This window comes from Arachis ipaensis, chromosome B03, assembly GCF_000816755.2.
Source record: "Arachis ipaensis cultivar K30076 chromosome B03, Araip1.1, whole genome shotgun sequence".
NCBI lineage: Eukaryota > Viridiplantae > Streptophyta > Magnoliopsida > Fabales > Fabaceae > Arachis > Arachis ipaensis.
In genome coordinates, this window is record NC_029787.2 from 109,344,515 (window position 1) to 109,361,668 (window position 17,154).

Sequence of the window (17,154 nt, forward strand, 5' to 3'; positions counted from 1 at the left end):
ATGCTTGAACAGTGCATATGTCTTTTGAAGTTGTTGTTTAAGAATGTTAAATATGTTGGCTCTTGAAAGAATGATGAACATGAGACATGTTATTGATAATCTGAAAAAATCACAAAAAATGATTCTTGAAGCAAGAAAAAGCAGCAAAGAACAAAGCTTGCAGAAAAAAAAATAGGCGAAAAAAATAAAAAATAAAATAATAATAGAAAGAAAAAGAAAAAGCAAGCAGAAAAAGCCAAAAGCTCTTAAAACCAAGAGGCAAGAGCAAAAAGCCAATAACCCTTAAAACCAAAAGGCAAGGGTAAATAAAAAGGATCCCAAGGCTTTGAGCATCAGTGGATAGGAGGGCCTACAAGAATAAAATTCTGGCCTAAGCGGCTAAACCAAGCTGTCCCTAACCATGTGCTTGTGGCGTGTAGGTGTCAAGTGAAAACTTGAGACTGAACGGTTAAAGTCAAGGTCCAAAGCAAAAAAAGAGTGTGCTTAAGAACCCTGGACACCTCTAATTGGGGACTTTAGCAAAGCTGAGTCACAATCTGAAAAGGTTCACCCAATTATGTGTCTGTGGCATTTATGTATCCGGTGGTAATACTGGAAAACAAAGTGCTTAGGGCCACGACCAAGACTCATAAAGAAGCTGTGTTCAAAAATCATCATACTGAACTAGGAGAGTCAATAACACTATCTGAACTCTGAGTTCCTATAGATGCCAATCATTCTGAACCTCAATGGATAAAGTGAGATGCCAAAACTATTCAAGAGGCAAAAAGCTATAAGTCCCGCTCATATAATTGAAGCTATGTTTCATTGATAGTTTGGAATTTATAGTATATTCTCTTCTTTTTATCCTGTTTGATTTTCAGTTGTTTGGGGACAAGCAACAATTTAAGTTTGGTGTTGTGATGAGCGGATAATTTATACGCTTTTTGGCATTGTTTTTAGTATGTTTTTAGTAGGATCTAGCTACTTTTAGGGATGTTTTCATTAGTTTTTATGTTAAATTCACATTTCTGGACTTTACTATGAGTTTGTGTGTTTTTCTGTGATTTCAGGTATTTTCTGACTGAAATTGAGGGACTCGAGCAAAAATCAGATTCAAAGGTTGAAGAAGGACTGCTGATGCTGTTGGATTCTAACCTCCCTGCACTCAAAGTGGATTTTCTGGAGCTACAGAACTCGAAATGGCGCGCTTTTAATTGCGTTAGAAATTAGACATCCAGGGCTTTCCAGTAATGTATAATAGTCCATACTTTGGCCAAGTTTAGACGACGCAAACTGGCGTTCAACGCCAGCTCTCTGCTCAAATCTGGCGTCCAGCGCCAGAAAAGGATCCAAAACCAGAGTTGAACGCCAGAAATGGATCAAAACCTGGCGTTCAACTCCACAAATGGCCTCTGCACGTGGAAAGTTAAAGCTCAGCCCAAGCACACACCAAGTGGGCCCCGAAAGTGGATTTATGCATCAATTACTTACTTCTGTAAACTCTAGTAGCTAGTTTATTATAAATAGGACCTTTTACTATTGTATTAGGTATCTTTGATCAGTTGTATGCTATCTTAGATCACGTTTGAGGGCTGGCCTCTTGGCCATGCCTGGACTTTCACTTATGTATTTTTAACGGTAGAGTTTCTATACCGACAATCTCCGTGGGATTCGACCCTTACTCATGTAAGATATTACTTGGACAACCCAGTGCACTTGTTGGTTAGTTATGCGAAGTTGTGAAGATATGTTTAGACCATGGTCCTGTGCATCCGTTTTTGGTGCCATTGCCAGGGAATCAATTTCGAACAACAATTCACAACCTGAGTAGCAATTTCGCATACCAGGCGACCTACCAACGCCTCATGGACAAGGTCTTCAACAAACAAATAGGGAGAAATTTGGAAGTATACGTCGACGACATGGTCGTCAAGACTCAACAAGAACACACCCATGATGCCGACCTACAAGAAGTGTTCGGTCAGTTAAGGAAACATAACATGCGACTTAACCCGGAGAAGTATGCCTTCGGGGTTAAAGGAGGAAAGTTCCTGAGCTTCATGTTGACATCAAGAGGCATTGAGGCCAATCCCGAAAAATTTGAAGCAATCATTAACATGAGAAGTCCCCGAACAATAAAGGAAGTCCAGAGACTAAATGGAAGGCTAGCCGCACTATCTCGATTTATACCAAGTGTATCAACACACTCTCAGCATTTTTTCAACATACTAAAAAGGCAAACAAAGTTCAACTGGAACACGGAGTGTGAAGCAGCTTTCCAGAAGTTGAAATCCATAATCTCGTCACCGCCGATCTTACAGAAGCCGAACTTAGAAAAACCAATATTACTATACTTATCGGTATCCTCAAAGGCTATCAGTTCAGTACTCGTCACGGAGATGCAAGATAAATAGGAGCCAGTCTACTTCGTCAGTAAAACATTACAGAATGCCGAACTCAGATATCCACCAATGGAGAAGCTAGCATATGCAGTAATACTTACGGCAAGAAGATTAAGGCACTACTTCCAAAGCAGTAAGGTTATCGTTAAAACAAATCAGCCTCTGCGACAGATCCTCACTCGACCCAAGGTCTCAAGAAGACTCACCAAATGGTCAATAGAATTATCCAAATTTGACATAACATACGAGCCGAGGAGGACAATAAGGGCACAATTCTTAGCAGATTTTCTAGCCGAATTAACAGACCAAGCAGATCACGAACACACTTGGGAGCTCTATGTAGATGGAGCTTCAAACTCAGAAGGATCAGGAGCAGGCGTATATCTAACAGACAAATCCGACCTCCAAGCGGGACAGTCAATCAGGTTCTCATTCCAAACAAGCAACAATTAAGCCGAGTATGAAGCTCTACTCGCCGGACTTCGACTTGCACAGTCTTTAAACATAACACACCTACAGGTATACTGTGACTCGCAACTGGTGGTACAACAGGTAACCGGGAATTTTCAGGTAAAGGACCAATTGTTAGAAAAATATCACGCACTGGTAAGAGAACTCATACCTCAGTTTACTTCAATACAAATCACACATATAGCTCGGGAACAAAACACCCGAGCAGATGCTTTATCAAAACTAGCAACAACTAGGAAATGTATGCATGATTCTGTTATATCTCAGCTAACCCTCGCTGAACCGAGCTTTAGCAAAAGAATATTCTCTATATCATAGGAACAAGACTGGAGGGCAACATACAAACAATACCTACAAACTGGAACCATACCAACAACTATCACAGACCAAAGAGCATTCAAAAGGTGAGCAGCATCCTTCACACTGATAGGAATAAAACTATACAAACGAGGTTTCTCCCAACCATTACTAAGATGTCTAAACACGGATGAAGCTAAGATCGCCATGGACGAGGCCCATGAAGGAGTATGCGGTAACCACATTGGAGGAATAAGCCTGGCATCTAAGGTTGCCAGAGCAGGTTATTATTGGCCAACAATGAAGAGCGATTGTATCAAAAAGGTAAGGAGATGCGACAGCTGCCAAAAACACGCACCACTAATACATAGCCCGGCCGAGAATCTACATACCTCGGAGGTAAGCTGGCCATTTTATAAATGGGGGCTTGATATTCTCGGCCCTTTCCCCAAAGCTCCCAGGCAGGTAAAGTATTTACTTGTAGCAATTGACTATTTTTCGAAATGGATGGAAGCAACGCCTTTAGCAAAAATAGGGGCTGAAAAGGTCCGAGCTTTTCTCTGGAAAAACATTATTTGTTGTTTTGGTATACCACATGCTATTATAACTGACAATGGTCGGCAGTTTACCGATCAAAACCTGGCAGAATTTTTGCAGGGTTTCAAAATTAAGCATCACTTTTCATCAGTAGAACACCCACAAACAAACGGACTCGCCGAGGCAGCTAACAAAGTAATTCTCATCGCACTTAAGAAAAAGCTCAGCGAAGCCAAAGGAGAATGGGCGGAGTTAATCCCAGAAATACTGTGGAGTTACAATACAACAAAACAAACAACCACCAACGAGACCCCTTACCGACTTGTCTATGGTGCCGACGCAATGATCCCAGTCGAGATCGCCCTAACATCAGGAAGAACAACACAAACATCGGCACCAAACAATGATAACATCAGACAAGCAGAATTGGATACAATAGAGGAAGACAGATACAAAGCTGAGATAAGGCACAAAGCAATGCAAAGCATAATAAAAAGAAAATACAACAAGATGGTCAAACCCAGGTCCTTCACCAAAGAAGACCTCGTCTTAAGACGAACGGAAGAAGCACGGAAACCACAAACACATGGAAAGCTCGCACCAACATGGGAAGGCCCTTACCGAGTAATACAAATACTCGGCAAGGGAGCATATAAACTTCAAACGTTACAAGGAAATGACATCCCTGGAATATGGAATGTATCATCTCTTAGATCTTACTTATCATCTCTTTTTCTTACTTATCAATCCCTGCCATTGGAGCAAACAATTTTGGGCTTAAACCTCAACTAGTTTCTCTGATGCAACAAAACTGCAAGTTTCATGGACTTCCATCTGAAGATCCTTTTCAGTTTTTAACTGAATTCTTTCATATCTGTGATACTATTAAGACCAATGGGGTTGATCCCGAGGTCTAAAGGCTCATGCTTTTCCCGTTTCCTGTAAGAGACAGAGCTAGAATATAGTTGGATTCTCAACCTAAAGATAGCCTGAACTCTTGGGATAAGCTGGTCATGGCTTTCTTAGCCAAGTTCTTTCCTCCTCAAAAGCTTAGCAAACTTAGAGTGGATGTTCAAACCTTCAGACCAAAAGAAGGTGAATGCCTCTATGAAGCTTGGGAGAGATACAAGCAACTGACCAAAAAGTGTCCTTCTAACATGCTTTCAGAATGGACCATCATGTATATATTCTATGATGGTCTGTCTGAGTTATCAAAGATGTCATTGGACCATTCTGCAGGTGGATCCATTCACCTAAAGAAAATGCCTGCAGAAGCTCAAGAACTCATTGACATGGTTGCTAACAACCAGTTTATATACACTTCTGAGAGGAATCCTGTAAGTAATAGGACACCTCAGAGGAAGGGAGTTCTTGAAATTGATGCTCTGAATGCCATATTGGCTCAGAACAAAATATTGACTCAGTAAGTCAATATGATTCCTCAAAGTCTGAATGGAATGCAAGCTGCATCCAACAGTACTCAAGATGTATCTTCTGAAGAAGAAGCTTATGATCCTGAGAACCCTGCAATAGCAGAGGTGAATTACATGGGTGAACCCTATGGAAATACCTATAATCCCTCATGGAGAAATCATCCAAATTTTTTATTGAAGGATCAACAAAAGCCTCAACAAGGCTTTAATAATGGTGGAAGAAACAGGTTTAACAATAGTAAACTTTTTCCATCATCCACTCAGCAACAGATAGAGAATTCTGAGCAGAATCCATCTAGCTTAGCAAAAATAGTCTCTGATCTATCTAAGGCCACTTTAAGTTTTATGAATGAAACAAGGTCCTCCATTAGAAAATTGTAGGCACAAGTAGGCCAGTTGAGTAAAAAGGTCACTGAAATTCCTCCTAGTACTCTCCCAAGCAATACAGAAGAAAATCCAAAGAGAGAGTGCAAGGCCATTGATATAACCAAAATGGCCGAACCCACAAGAGAGGAGGATGACGTGAATCCTAGTGAGGAAGACCTCCTGGGATGTTCAGTGGACAATAAGGAGTTCCCCTTAGAGGAACCAAAGGAATCTGAGGCTCATATAGAGACCATAGAGATTCCAATGAACCTCCTTCTGCCCTTCATGAGCTCTGATGAGTATTCTTCTTCTGAAGAGAATGAAGACGTTACTGAAGAGCAAGTTGCTAAGTACCTTGGTGCAATCATAAAGTTTAATGCCAAATTATTTGGTAATGAGACTTGGGAAGATGAACCTCCCTTGCTCACTAATGAACTGAATGCATTGGATAGGCAGAAATTACCTCAAAAGAAGTAAGATCCTGGTAAATTCTTAATACCCTGTAACATAGGCACCATGACCTTTGAGAAGGCTCTGTGCGACTTGGGGTCAGGAATAAACTTAATGCCACTCTCTGTAATGGAGAAACTTGGGATCTTTGAGGTACAGGCTGCCAATTTCTCATTAGAGATGGCACACAAATCTATAAAAATGGCTTATGGACAAGTAGAGGACGTGTTAGTAAAGGTTGAGGGCCATTACATCCCTGCTGATTTTATAATCCTAGACACTGGGAAGGATGAGGATGAATCCATCATCCTTAGAAGACCCTTCCTAGCCACAGCAAATGCTGTGATTGATGTGGACAGAGGAGAGTTGGTCCTTCAACTGAATGAAGACTACCTTGTGTTCAAGACTCAAGGTTCTCCTTCTGTAACCATGGAAAGGAAGCATGAAAAGCTTCTCTCACTGCAGAGTCAACCAAAGCCCCCACAATCAAACTCTAAGTTTAGTGTTGGGAGGCCACAACCAAACTCTAAGTTTGGTGTTGGGAGGTCTCAACAATGCTCTGAACATCTGTGAGGCTCCATGAGAGCTCACTGTCAAGCTATTGACATTAAAGAAGCGCTTGTTGGGAGGCAACCCAATATATTTAATTATAACTATATTATTTTCATGTTTATTTTGTGTTTCTTTAGGTTGATGATCATGTGGAGTCACAAAAATTATAAAAAAATAAAAATAAAAAAACAGAATGAAAAATAGCTCACCCTGGAGGAAGAGCTTACTGGCATTTAAACGCCAGTAAGGCTAGCAGAATGGGCGTTAAACGCCCAATCTGGCACCATTCTGGGCGTTCAACGCCAGAAATGGGCACCAGACTGGTGTTTACCGCCAGAACAGAGCATGAAACTGGCGTTAAACGCCAGAAACAAGCAGCAGTCTGGCGTTTAAACGCCAGGATTGCACTCTGAGGAAGGCTGGCGTTAAACGCCAGAAACAAGCTATATTTGGGCGTTTAACGCCAGAACTAAGCATGGAAGTGGCGTTAAACACCAGGATTGCATGCTTAGGGCGTTTTACACACCTAAAAGGTGCAGCGATGTGAAATCCTTGACACCTCAGGATCTGTGGACCCTACAGGATCCCCACCTACCTCAACTCACCTTCTCCCTCTTCTTCACACAATCCAATAATCCTCCTCCCCAAACACTCTTCACCAATCAACTCAACCACTCTTTTCCATTATCCTTTCATCAATCACCTCCACCACACTTTCCTATAAACCCCACCTACCTCCAAATTCAAAATTACTTCCCCACCCAAACCCACCCTAAATGACCGAACCCTAACCCCTCTCCCTCCACTATATAAACCCCCTCATTCCTTCTTCATTTTCACACAACACTACCCTCTCTTCTCCCCTTGGCCAAAATACACCATCTCTCCCTCTCCTCCATCTCTTCTTCTTCTCCTTCTTTCTCTCTTCTTTTGCTCGAGGACGAGCAACATTCTAAGTTTGGTGTGGTAAAAAGCATAGCTTTTTGTTTTTTCTATAACCATCAATGGCACCTAAGGCTAGAGAATCCTCAAGACAGAGGAAAGGGAAGTCAATTGCTTCCACCTCTGAGTCATGAAAGATGGAGAGATTCATCTCAAAAGTCCATCAAGACCACTTATATGAAGTTGTGGCCAAGAAGAAAGTGATCCCCGAGGTTCCTTTCAAACTCAAGAAGAATGAGTATCTGGAGATCCGACTTGAAATCCAAAGAAGAGGTTAGGAAGTCCTCACTAACCCCATTCAACAAGTCAGAATCCTAATGGTTCAAGAGTTCTATGCAAACGCATGGATCACTAGGAACCATGATCAAAGTGTGAACCCGAATCCAAAACATTGGCTTACCATGGTTCGGGGGAACTACTTAGATTTCAGTTCGGAAAATGTAAGGCTGGCGTTCAACTTGCCAATGATGGAAGAGAACGCACGCCCCTACACAAGAAGGGTCAACTTTGATCAAAGGTTAGACCAAGTCCTCATGGACATATGTGTGGAAGGAGCTCAATGGAAGATTGACTCAAAAGGCAAACCGGTTCAACTGAGGAGACTGGACCTTAAGCCTGTAGCTAGAGGATGGTTGGAGTTCATTCAACACTCAATTATTCCCACTAGTAACCAGTCTGAAGTTACTGTAGACCGGGCCATCATGATCCATAGTATCATGATTGGGGAGGAAGTGAAGGTTCATGAGATTATACCTCAAGAACTCTACAAGGTGGCTGATAAGTCCTCCACTTTGGCAAGGTTAGCCTTTCCTCACCTCATTTGCCATCTATGCAATTCGGCTGGGATTGACATAGAGGAAGATATTCTCATTGATGAGGACAAGCTTATCACTAAGAAAAGGATAGAGCAAACAAGAGATCACAGATCTCAAGAGACGCATGAGGAAGCTCATCATCAGGAAATCCCTGAGATGCCTCAGATGCACTTGCCTCCACGGAATTTTTGGGAGCAAATCAACACCTCCCTAGGAGAATTAAGTTCCAACATGGGACAACTAAGGATGAAGCACTAAGAGCACTCCATCATCCTCCATGAAATTAGAGAAGATCAAAGAGCTATGAGGGAGGAACAACAAAGGCAAGGAAGAGACATAGAGGAGCTCAAAAGCACCATTGGTTCTTCAAGAAGAGGAAGACGCCACCCTCACTAAGGTGGACCCGTTCCTTAATCTCCTTGTTCTTATTTTCCTGTTTTTCATTTACTATGCTTTATGTTTGTGTCTTATTTCATGATCATTAGTATTTAAGTGCCTATGTCTTAAAGTTATGAATGTCCTATGAATCCATCACCTCTCTTAAAGAAAAACTGTTTTAATTACAAAAGAACAAGAAGTACATGGTTTCGAATTCATCCTTGAAACTAGTTTAATTATTTTGATGTGGTGACAATACTTTTTGTTTTCTGAATGAATGCTTGAACAGTGCATATGTCTTTTGAATTTGATGTTTAAGAATGTTAAATATGTTGGCTCTTGAAGAATAAGGAAAAAGGAGAAATGTTGTTTGATGATCTGAAAAATCATAAAAATGATTCTTGAAGCAAGAAAAAGCAGTGAATACAAAAGCTTGCAGAAAAAAAATATGCGAAAAAAAAGAAAAAGAAAGAAAAAGAAAAGCAAGCAGAAAAAGCCAGTAGCCCTTAAAACCAAAAGGCAAGGGTAATAAAAAGGATCCAAGGCTTTGAGCATCAGTGGATAGGAGGGCCTAAAGGAATAAAATCCTGGCCTAAGCGGCTAAACCAAGCTGTCCCTAACCATGTGCTTGTGGCGTGTAGGTGTCAAGTGAAAACTTGAGACTGAGAGGTTAAAGTCGAGGCCCAAAGCAAAAATAAGAGTGTGCTTAAGAACCCTAGACACCTCTAATTAGGGACTTTAGCAAAGCTGAGTCACAATCTTAAAAGGTTCACCCAGTTATATGTCTGTGGCATTTATGTATCCGGTGGTAATACTGGAAAACAAAGTGCTTAGGGCCACGGCCAAGACTCATAAAGTAGCTGTGTTCAAGAATCAACATACTGAACTAAGAGAATCAATAACACTATCTGAACTCTGAGTTCCTATAGATGCCAATCATTCTGAACTTCAATGAATAAAGTGAGATGCCAAAACTATTCAAGAGGCAAAAAGCTACTAGTCCCGCTCATCTGATTGGAGCTAAGTTTCATTGATATTTTGGAATTTATAGTATATTCTCTTCTTTTTATCCTATTTGATTTTCAGTTGCTTAGGGACAAGCAACAATTTAAGTTTGGTGTTGTGATGAGCGGATAATTTATACGCTTTTTGGCATTGTTTTTACATAGTTTTTAGTATGATTTAGTTAGTTTTTAATATATTTTTATTAATTTTTAAATAAAATTCACAATTCTGGAGTTTACTATGAGTTTGTGTGTTTTTCTGTGATTTCAGGTATTTTCTGGCTGAAATTGAGGGACCTGAGCAAAAATCAGATTCAGAGGCTGACAAAGGACTGCAGATGCTATTGGATTATGACCTTTCTGCACTCAAAATGGATTTTCTGGAGCTACAGAACTCCAAATAGCGCGCTCTCAATTGCGTTGGAAAGTAGATTTCTGGGCCCCGGAAGTAGATTTCTGCATCATTTACTATTTTCTGTAAACCTAGTAACTAGTTTAGTATAAATAGAACTTTTTACTATTGTATTTACATCTTTGGATTGTCTTTTGATCCTTTGATCACGTTTTGGAAGCTGGCCTCTCGGCCATGCCTAGACCTTGTTCTTATGTATTTTCAACGGTAGAGTTTCTACACACCATAGATTAAGGTGTGGAGCTCTGCTGTTCCTCATGAATTAATACAAAGTACTATTGTTTTTCTATTCAATTCAAGCTTATTCTGATTCTAAGATATTCATTCGCACCTCAATATGAATGTGATGATCGTGACACTCATCATCATTCCCTATGAACGCGTGCCTGACAACCACTTCCGTTCTACTTTAGATTGAATGAGTATCTCTGAGATTCCTTCATCAGAGTCTTCGTGGTATAAGTTAGAATCCATGGACGGCCATTCCTGAGATCCGGAAAGTCTAAACCTTGTCTGTGGTATTCCGAGTAGGATCTGGGAAGGGATGGCTGTGACGAGCTTCAAACTCGCGAGTGCTAGGCGTAGTGACAGACGCAAAAGGATAGTAAATCCTATTCCAGTATGATCGAGAACCGACAGATGATTAGCCATGCAATGACAGCGCATTGGACCATTTTCACTGAGAGGACAGGATGTAGCCATTGACAACGGTGATGCCTAACATACAGCTTGCCATAGAAAGGAGTAGGACTGATTAGATGGAGATAGCAGGAAAGCAGAGGTTCAGGAGGAACGAAAGCATCTCTATACGCTTATCTGAAATTCTCACCAATGAATTACATAAGTATCTCTATCTTTATTTTACGTTTTGTTTATCTTTTAATTATTAAATCTCCATAACCATTTGAATCTGCCTGACTGAGATTTACAAGGTGACCATAGCTTGCTTCAAGCCGACAATCTCCGTGGGATCGACCCTTACTCACGTAAGGTTTATTACTTGGACGACCCAGTGCACTTGCTGGTTAGTTGTGCGGAATTGTGACAAAGAGCTAATATTATGAACGTGCGTATTGAGTTTTTAGCGCCGTTACCGAGGAAAGAACCGTCACGATTTCTGCGCACCACATGCAACCCCTATTTTTCCAGCATCATGAATCGTCTTCACATCAGCATCAACCTGCGCAAACTCATCAACCACTGCCATGAATGGAAAAGAAGCTGATCATATAGAATTACTCGGCCCATCACGATAACCATGAAGGACAAGCTGACTCTGGTAGGCAGACTCAATCACCTCCGCGGTAAAGACAACATTATCCTCTTTCACTCCAGTTAGGTCCACCACCTTCGTAGTCCCCCTACCTCTTTTCCTTTTAAGAGGAATCTCTTGACCAACAGAACCCCCACCCTCCTTTGCCACATTTGTTGAAGATCCCTCCTTTTCTTTCTTCTTAGCCTTCGAAATGAAAGCCTTCAAATTAGCAGTGGTTAAAGTCGAAGCCTTTTCACCTAGCAAAAACAACCAACAAAATCAATAACTTTCGAAAACATTAAGCACAACAACAAATCCACATAAAGTATACCTAGATATTCCTCTAAAGCCTCCCTATCACCCTCAAGCCTTAGCAATGTCGGTATAGATAAAAGCTCAGAAGATGACATAGCAGACATAAAAAAACCAATAATATAATCTTCACTCTTAACCCTATCCTCGCACTCTAAAACTTGCCGAGGCTCAGCAGACCAGAAAACAGGGAACCTCTCTTCCATCAGGGCATCAAGAAAAAAAGGGTAACACTCCTCACAAATCTGAACCTTCACAAAAAACTCCTTGAAATCCTTAAAAGAAGACTTGTAAAGGCTGAAGATAGCTCGCCCCAGATGACTACTCAAGTTCACCCAGCCACCCTTCCAAACACCTTTCGCTTGAAATAACGAAAAGAAAACTCCAAGGGAAGGATAACAACACAGATGCTCCATAAGACACTCAAAAGCACGAACGAAAGCCCACGAATTTGGGTGAAGTTGCGTCGGAGCATAGTTCAACAAAGACAAAACCCCACACTAAAAATCAGTAAAGGGAAAGCGAACACCCAACTCAATCAACATACATGTGTACACATAGAAATAAGTCCAGTCATCTCTCTTCTCGCAAACTCCATCACTCTTCTCGCACGGTAAGAACCTAACCCTCAAACTGTCCCTACCTCTGACCCACCTCGCACTATTCAACTACATCAACATATCAGAACTACTAAACACCAAAATCCACGATTTCACGTCACTATCAACCCAACCATAAGGGTCATTTTCATCTACAACAACCCCCTTCTTACCCATGCAAACCAAGAAGAAACAGCAGCAAAATGACAAAGAAAACGGAAAAGTTACCTTTTTTACTCATCATGCCACTCATAAACAAAATCCAAACTTGTAGAAGCCTAACGGATGAGGGGACAGGGAGTTACTTCGGCACATTACCCCACGAAGCCCCCTCCACTTCCCATTAACTACACATGGCGTCACCCCACTTCCCGCCATAAAAAAACATTCCATATAAAGCCCAATTTACAAAGCCCAAAAACAAATAAACTTGGCAAGAGGAACACGTTGAACTTGGGGGCTTCCTAAGGCAACGAATCCACGACAACTAAAAGCTCCAACATCAATAGGCCGAGGATATAAAAAAGCTCAACATGTTCCTCATGCCGAGCTTGGGGGCTGTGTACCTTCCCGATATCCTCGGCCAAATATTCCAATATCCTCGGCCAACAAACTATAAAACCGAGAATAAGTCCACCAATTCAAATCATGTCGATATCCTCGCATAATAGAAATTCAGAATCCCAATCCTAATAACAAACAAACCCGAGCATTACTCGAATATCCACTTATTTAAACTGATGAATATAACTCGTCAAGGCAGGAAAAAAGGAGGAAAAGAGCGAGTAATTGGCAATTCATAAGAAATATCCGATCATCATCCCCACACTTTACTTTTTCTCAGTTTTATTTCTTAACGTTTTGCTTTTAAGTTTCTTATTCCGATAACTAACTTGGGCGTCGGAGTCCTTTTTGCAGGGTCCACGCCGAGGTCACCAGTTCATAGGAGCAAGCTTCCGAGTCCTCCCTTAGCTGTGTCGCCGACCATATCTCGGAAGCATACTCTGGACAGAACACTCCCTTTTCCAGATTTCCTTCTCCCTGTATTTTGAGATGATGTTGAATTGGTAATCAATTAATTTGTTAGCGATTGAATCTTGAATTTGTTGCTGTCTTGCTGAATAATCACCGAGTTTAATTTTTTTTTGTCTTTGCTAAAAATCATCAGAGTTGAATTTGTTACTGATTATCATCGAACCTTGAATTTGTTGCTGGCTTGCTCAAACACCTCCTATTATGTTTTCTATGCACTACTTGTGTATGTTACAGTTTTCATATGATCGGGCTTACAATTTGTTGTTGTCTTGCTCAAACACCCCCTATTATATTTATCTCTACAATTTTCATATTGTACATTGCTTCATGATTTCAGTTTGTTTTTGCATGATATACTTCAACCGATAGCTTGTTTCCCCTGAATGAATTAAAATAAAAAACTATAAACTGAACATGTACCCCATTCGGGTATTTGGATCAAATAAAAGCAAACAAGCTAAACCCCCAACTGACAAAAGGAAAATATAGCCAGTCTTATGATTGGACCAAGAGCAAGAATGTTCATTTGTTTCACATTTTGATAGGAACCTGGGGGTCTTAATACACTGTGATCTGTGGAGCTGTTTTATGTGATTACATTCTATTTTATGTAATCCTTTTACCAAAAAAAGGAAAAAGAATCTGTATCCCTCAACCATTTCTTAATGGATGCAGCGCTTTGAGATAGTTAATGGTGTCACTGAAGTTGAAGGAATAGCAGAGGAGAAAACTACAGGTGCTGAAGCGGACGAAGGTACTAATTACAAGATCACACATTTTCCTTAAATAGCATTTCAATTCATTCACTGATAACATTTTGATTTGGTTTTGTAGAAAAAGGAGTACCTGCTTTTTGGCTCAATGCAATGAAAAACAATGAAGTGTTAGCTGAAGAGGTTAGTTGATTCTATCAATAGTAACTCCTTTTTTTTTAATATTTATTTTATATCTTGCAACCAAGTCTTAGTGTTAGCTTAAGAGGTTAGTTGGTTCTATTCAATAGTAACTCCTTTTTTCTTTTAAATGTTTATTTTATGTCTTGCAACCAAGCTAATTTTAAGTCTTTGTGAAATAGATTTCAGAGCATGATGAAGGTGCTCTCAAGTTTCTCAAAGATATCAAGTGGAGCAGGATAGACAACCCAAAAGGATTCAAGCTTGAGTTTTATTTCGATACTAATCTTGATTTCACAAACACTATTTTGACAAAAGCATATCACATGATTGATGAGGATGAGCCAATATTGGAAAAAGCAATTGGGTGAAGACCCCTTCAATGGAAATAATCAAATCCATCTCAGGCATCAAGGTTATTCCTCTTTTAGGCCTTCATTTACTTTATAGCAAAGTGTGTACTAAAATTTTTTGTTAATGAATAATTTGTAAAGCCACATTGATCATATATAACCACAATTAGTTATTTGGAAAGTGTATTTTTGTGGCTTTCTCTTTACATCTCAAACTCAATTTTTTTTAAATATATATATATTTTTTGGAAGTTCGATGTTTGAGTTCTTTTTTAAAGTCAAACCATTATAAAAAATATGATAACTTTTATAGGAGGGAAGATTAGGCCCTGGTTAGGTCATTTGTTTTTTGCAATCCTGGTTGTCTCTCTTTATCATGATTTTCCTTTCCACCTGCTAACAGTATATAGGTTCTCACAATCTGTGATTACTTTTAAGATCTGGTATTCACCTTCAATCCAAAAGATAAGATGTGACTTGTTACTTTTGTAGGTTCAAGTCCGTGAAAGAAACCACCAACCCGTTGATGAGGTCACGGTATGTGAATACACAAACTTATCTAGTTGCTTATGAATATTCCATCCTCTTTTGAAAACTAGGAGATTATTCAATTGATGAATTGGAATGTGGTTGCAGGTGGCAGTGACTTTGGTGGAGCTGTCGGTTGATGGTTGATGGGAAGCAGAAGCTGATGAATTAAAAAATTATTAAAATTGATACGTTGCAAGTATAGTTCTTAATTCACCGAAAATCTACCTATCAATTTAGAAATGTGTCACAAAGAGTTTAAATCAAAATTACTGGGAGTTTTAAGTCCCAGATCATCTCCCAACGAGTTGCAGAGAAGGGTGCTATCTTATTAATCAGAGGTTCGAAGAAATTGAGGTAAGTAAATTGGAATGTTTGATCTTTGAATTCTGAATTTAACATTGGAGTAATTTTGTCCCCTTATTTATTTGTTTATCATCTCTCTTTTTTTTTTTGAATTGAAATAAATAAAGCGTATCAACGCACATAGATTTTTGATTCTTATAGTTTCACATGAATAGGTATCCAAATTCCCTTTAAATTTTCATGACACATCCCCTTAACAACTTTTTTTCCCACATATAATGCCATATGGGCTTTTTCATAAACACATAGCATGCATGTAGAATAAGCTCTTGAAAGTATGAATTTGAACATGCAAGCAATCCCTTAAAAAGTAATATATATGATTGTCAAACAAATTTATAACAAACCATAAGCACATAAAGATAAATAATGACTCACATAAATAGATAACATCAAGTAAAAAGGAAAAGAAAAGAAAAGAAAATAAGAACAATGAAGAAAAGATAAGAAGATAACATATGAAAATAAGAAGAATAGTAGAAAAGTGAGAAAGAAGAAAAGAAAAACCTTGTTAATGGGGGTGAGAAAGATAGAGAATGAAAGGTGAGATAGAAAGGGGAAGGGAGAAAGAAGAAAGAAGGAGGGAAAAGAAAAATTAGGATTTAGAGGAAAGAAAGATAAGATAATTTGGCAACTGAGGTTGAGATGTGCGGCGCATGCGACGCGGCCGCGGAAGGCACACGTTCGCGTGGTTGCGCTCCAGGTAAGGTGACGCGATCGCGTCGGTCATGCGGTCGCGTGACCTATGTTGCGCTGCTGGCGCGAGTGCAGCCTCGCTCCAGCACAACTCTCTGTTCGATTCATTTTAATTGCCAAAATTGGGTGACGCGATCGCGTGGGTCACGCGATCGCATGAGTGTGCATTATAAAATGGGTGACGCGGTCGCGTGACAAGGATTGTGCTTCCAGCACCAATCCAGCATCACTCTCGCACAGAATGCGACTGTGCACCCTTTTACGTCGAAAACTCAGGGCACGCGGCCGCGTGGGAGGCCATGATTTCCATGCGACGCGGTCGCGTCAGCGACGTGGTCGCGTGGGGTAATTTGTGCCATTGGCACGACTCCAGCGCTGCTCCTGCATAACTTGCTGTTCATTTTTTTTTCTTTACTCCCCCTGCCGCGCGGACGCGTTGCTGGTGCGATCGTGTCGCACGGTGAAATTTTTTTTTAAAAAAAAGAAATATAAGGACATGTAGGTGTAAAAGCATGAAAGTATTAATAAAGAGAAGAGTTATTGAAGAAGAAGAAAAAAAACTAAAAGTGAAGAAAAGAACGATCATACCGCGGTGGGTTGTCTCCCACCAAGAACTTTGCTTTAACGTCCGTAAGTTGGACGCTCCACTAGCTCAATCTGCTGCTATGTGGGGATCTTCCAAGTGGAGGATCTCAAGCTCCTTGCTTTTCTGCACCTTCTCACTATGGTACAGCTTTAGGCGGTGTCCATTAACTTTAATAAGTTCAGAGCTTGAAGGATGGCTTAGGTGATAAACTCCGTACGGTTCAGCCTTCTCTACTCTGTATGGACCTTCTCATTTTGATCTTAACTTACCGGGCATTAGCCTTAGTCGAGATTTGTAAAGGAGGACGAAATCTCCAGGTTGAAATTCTTTCTTCTTGATGTTTTGATCATGCACAGCTTTCATCTTTTCCTTGGAAATTCTGGAATTCTCATAAGCTTCTAGGCGAAGGTTCTCCAGTTCCTGCAGTTGCAACTTTCTTTCAGCTCCGGCCTTCTCAATTTCCATGTTGCACTCTTTAACTGCCCAGAAG

At 40.3% G+C, this 17,154-nt stretch overlaps 3 long non-coding RNA genes across 3 annotated transcripts in view; 2 read left to right on the top strand and 1 right to left on the bottom strand.

Annotated features, from left to right (window-relative positions):
* LOC110270289 overlaps window positions 1–13,478 on the bottom strand; it is a 20,878-nt gene extending 7,400 nt beyond the window's left edge. Inside the window, exons 1-2 of the long non-coding RNA XR_002359673.1 lie at window positions 13,225–13,478; window positions 12,741–12,746 (exon numbers count right to left, since the gene is read on the bottom strand). This is a non-coding gene — a long non-coding RNA (uncharacterized LOC110270289). The remainder of the gene's footprint in view (window positions 1–12,740; window positions 12,747–13,224) is intronic.
* The window catches only part of LOC110270288, a 21,402-nt gene extending 7,406 nt beyond the window's left edge, over window positions 1–13,996 (top strand). Inside the window, exon 2 of the long non-coding RNA XR_002359672.1 lies at window positions 13,918–13,996. This is a non-coding gene — a long non-coding RNA (uncharacterized LOC110270288). The remainder of the gene's footprint in view (window positions 1–13,917) is intronic.
* Window positions 14,027–15,160, top strand: LOC107630869. Its single transcript, XR_001618419.2, has 4 exons — window positions 14,027–14,138; window positions 14,318–14,550; window positions 14,981–15,025; window positions 15,125–15,160. It is a non-coding gene; the product is annotated as an uncharacterized LOC107630869 (long non-coding RNA).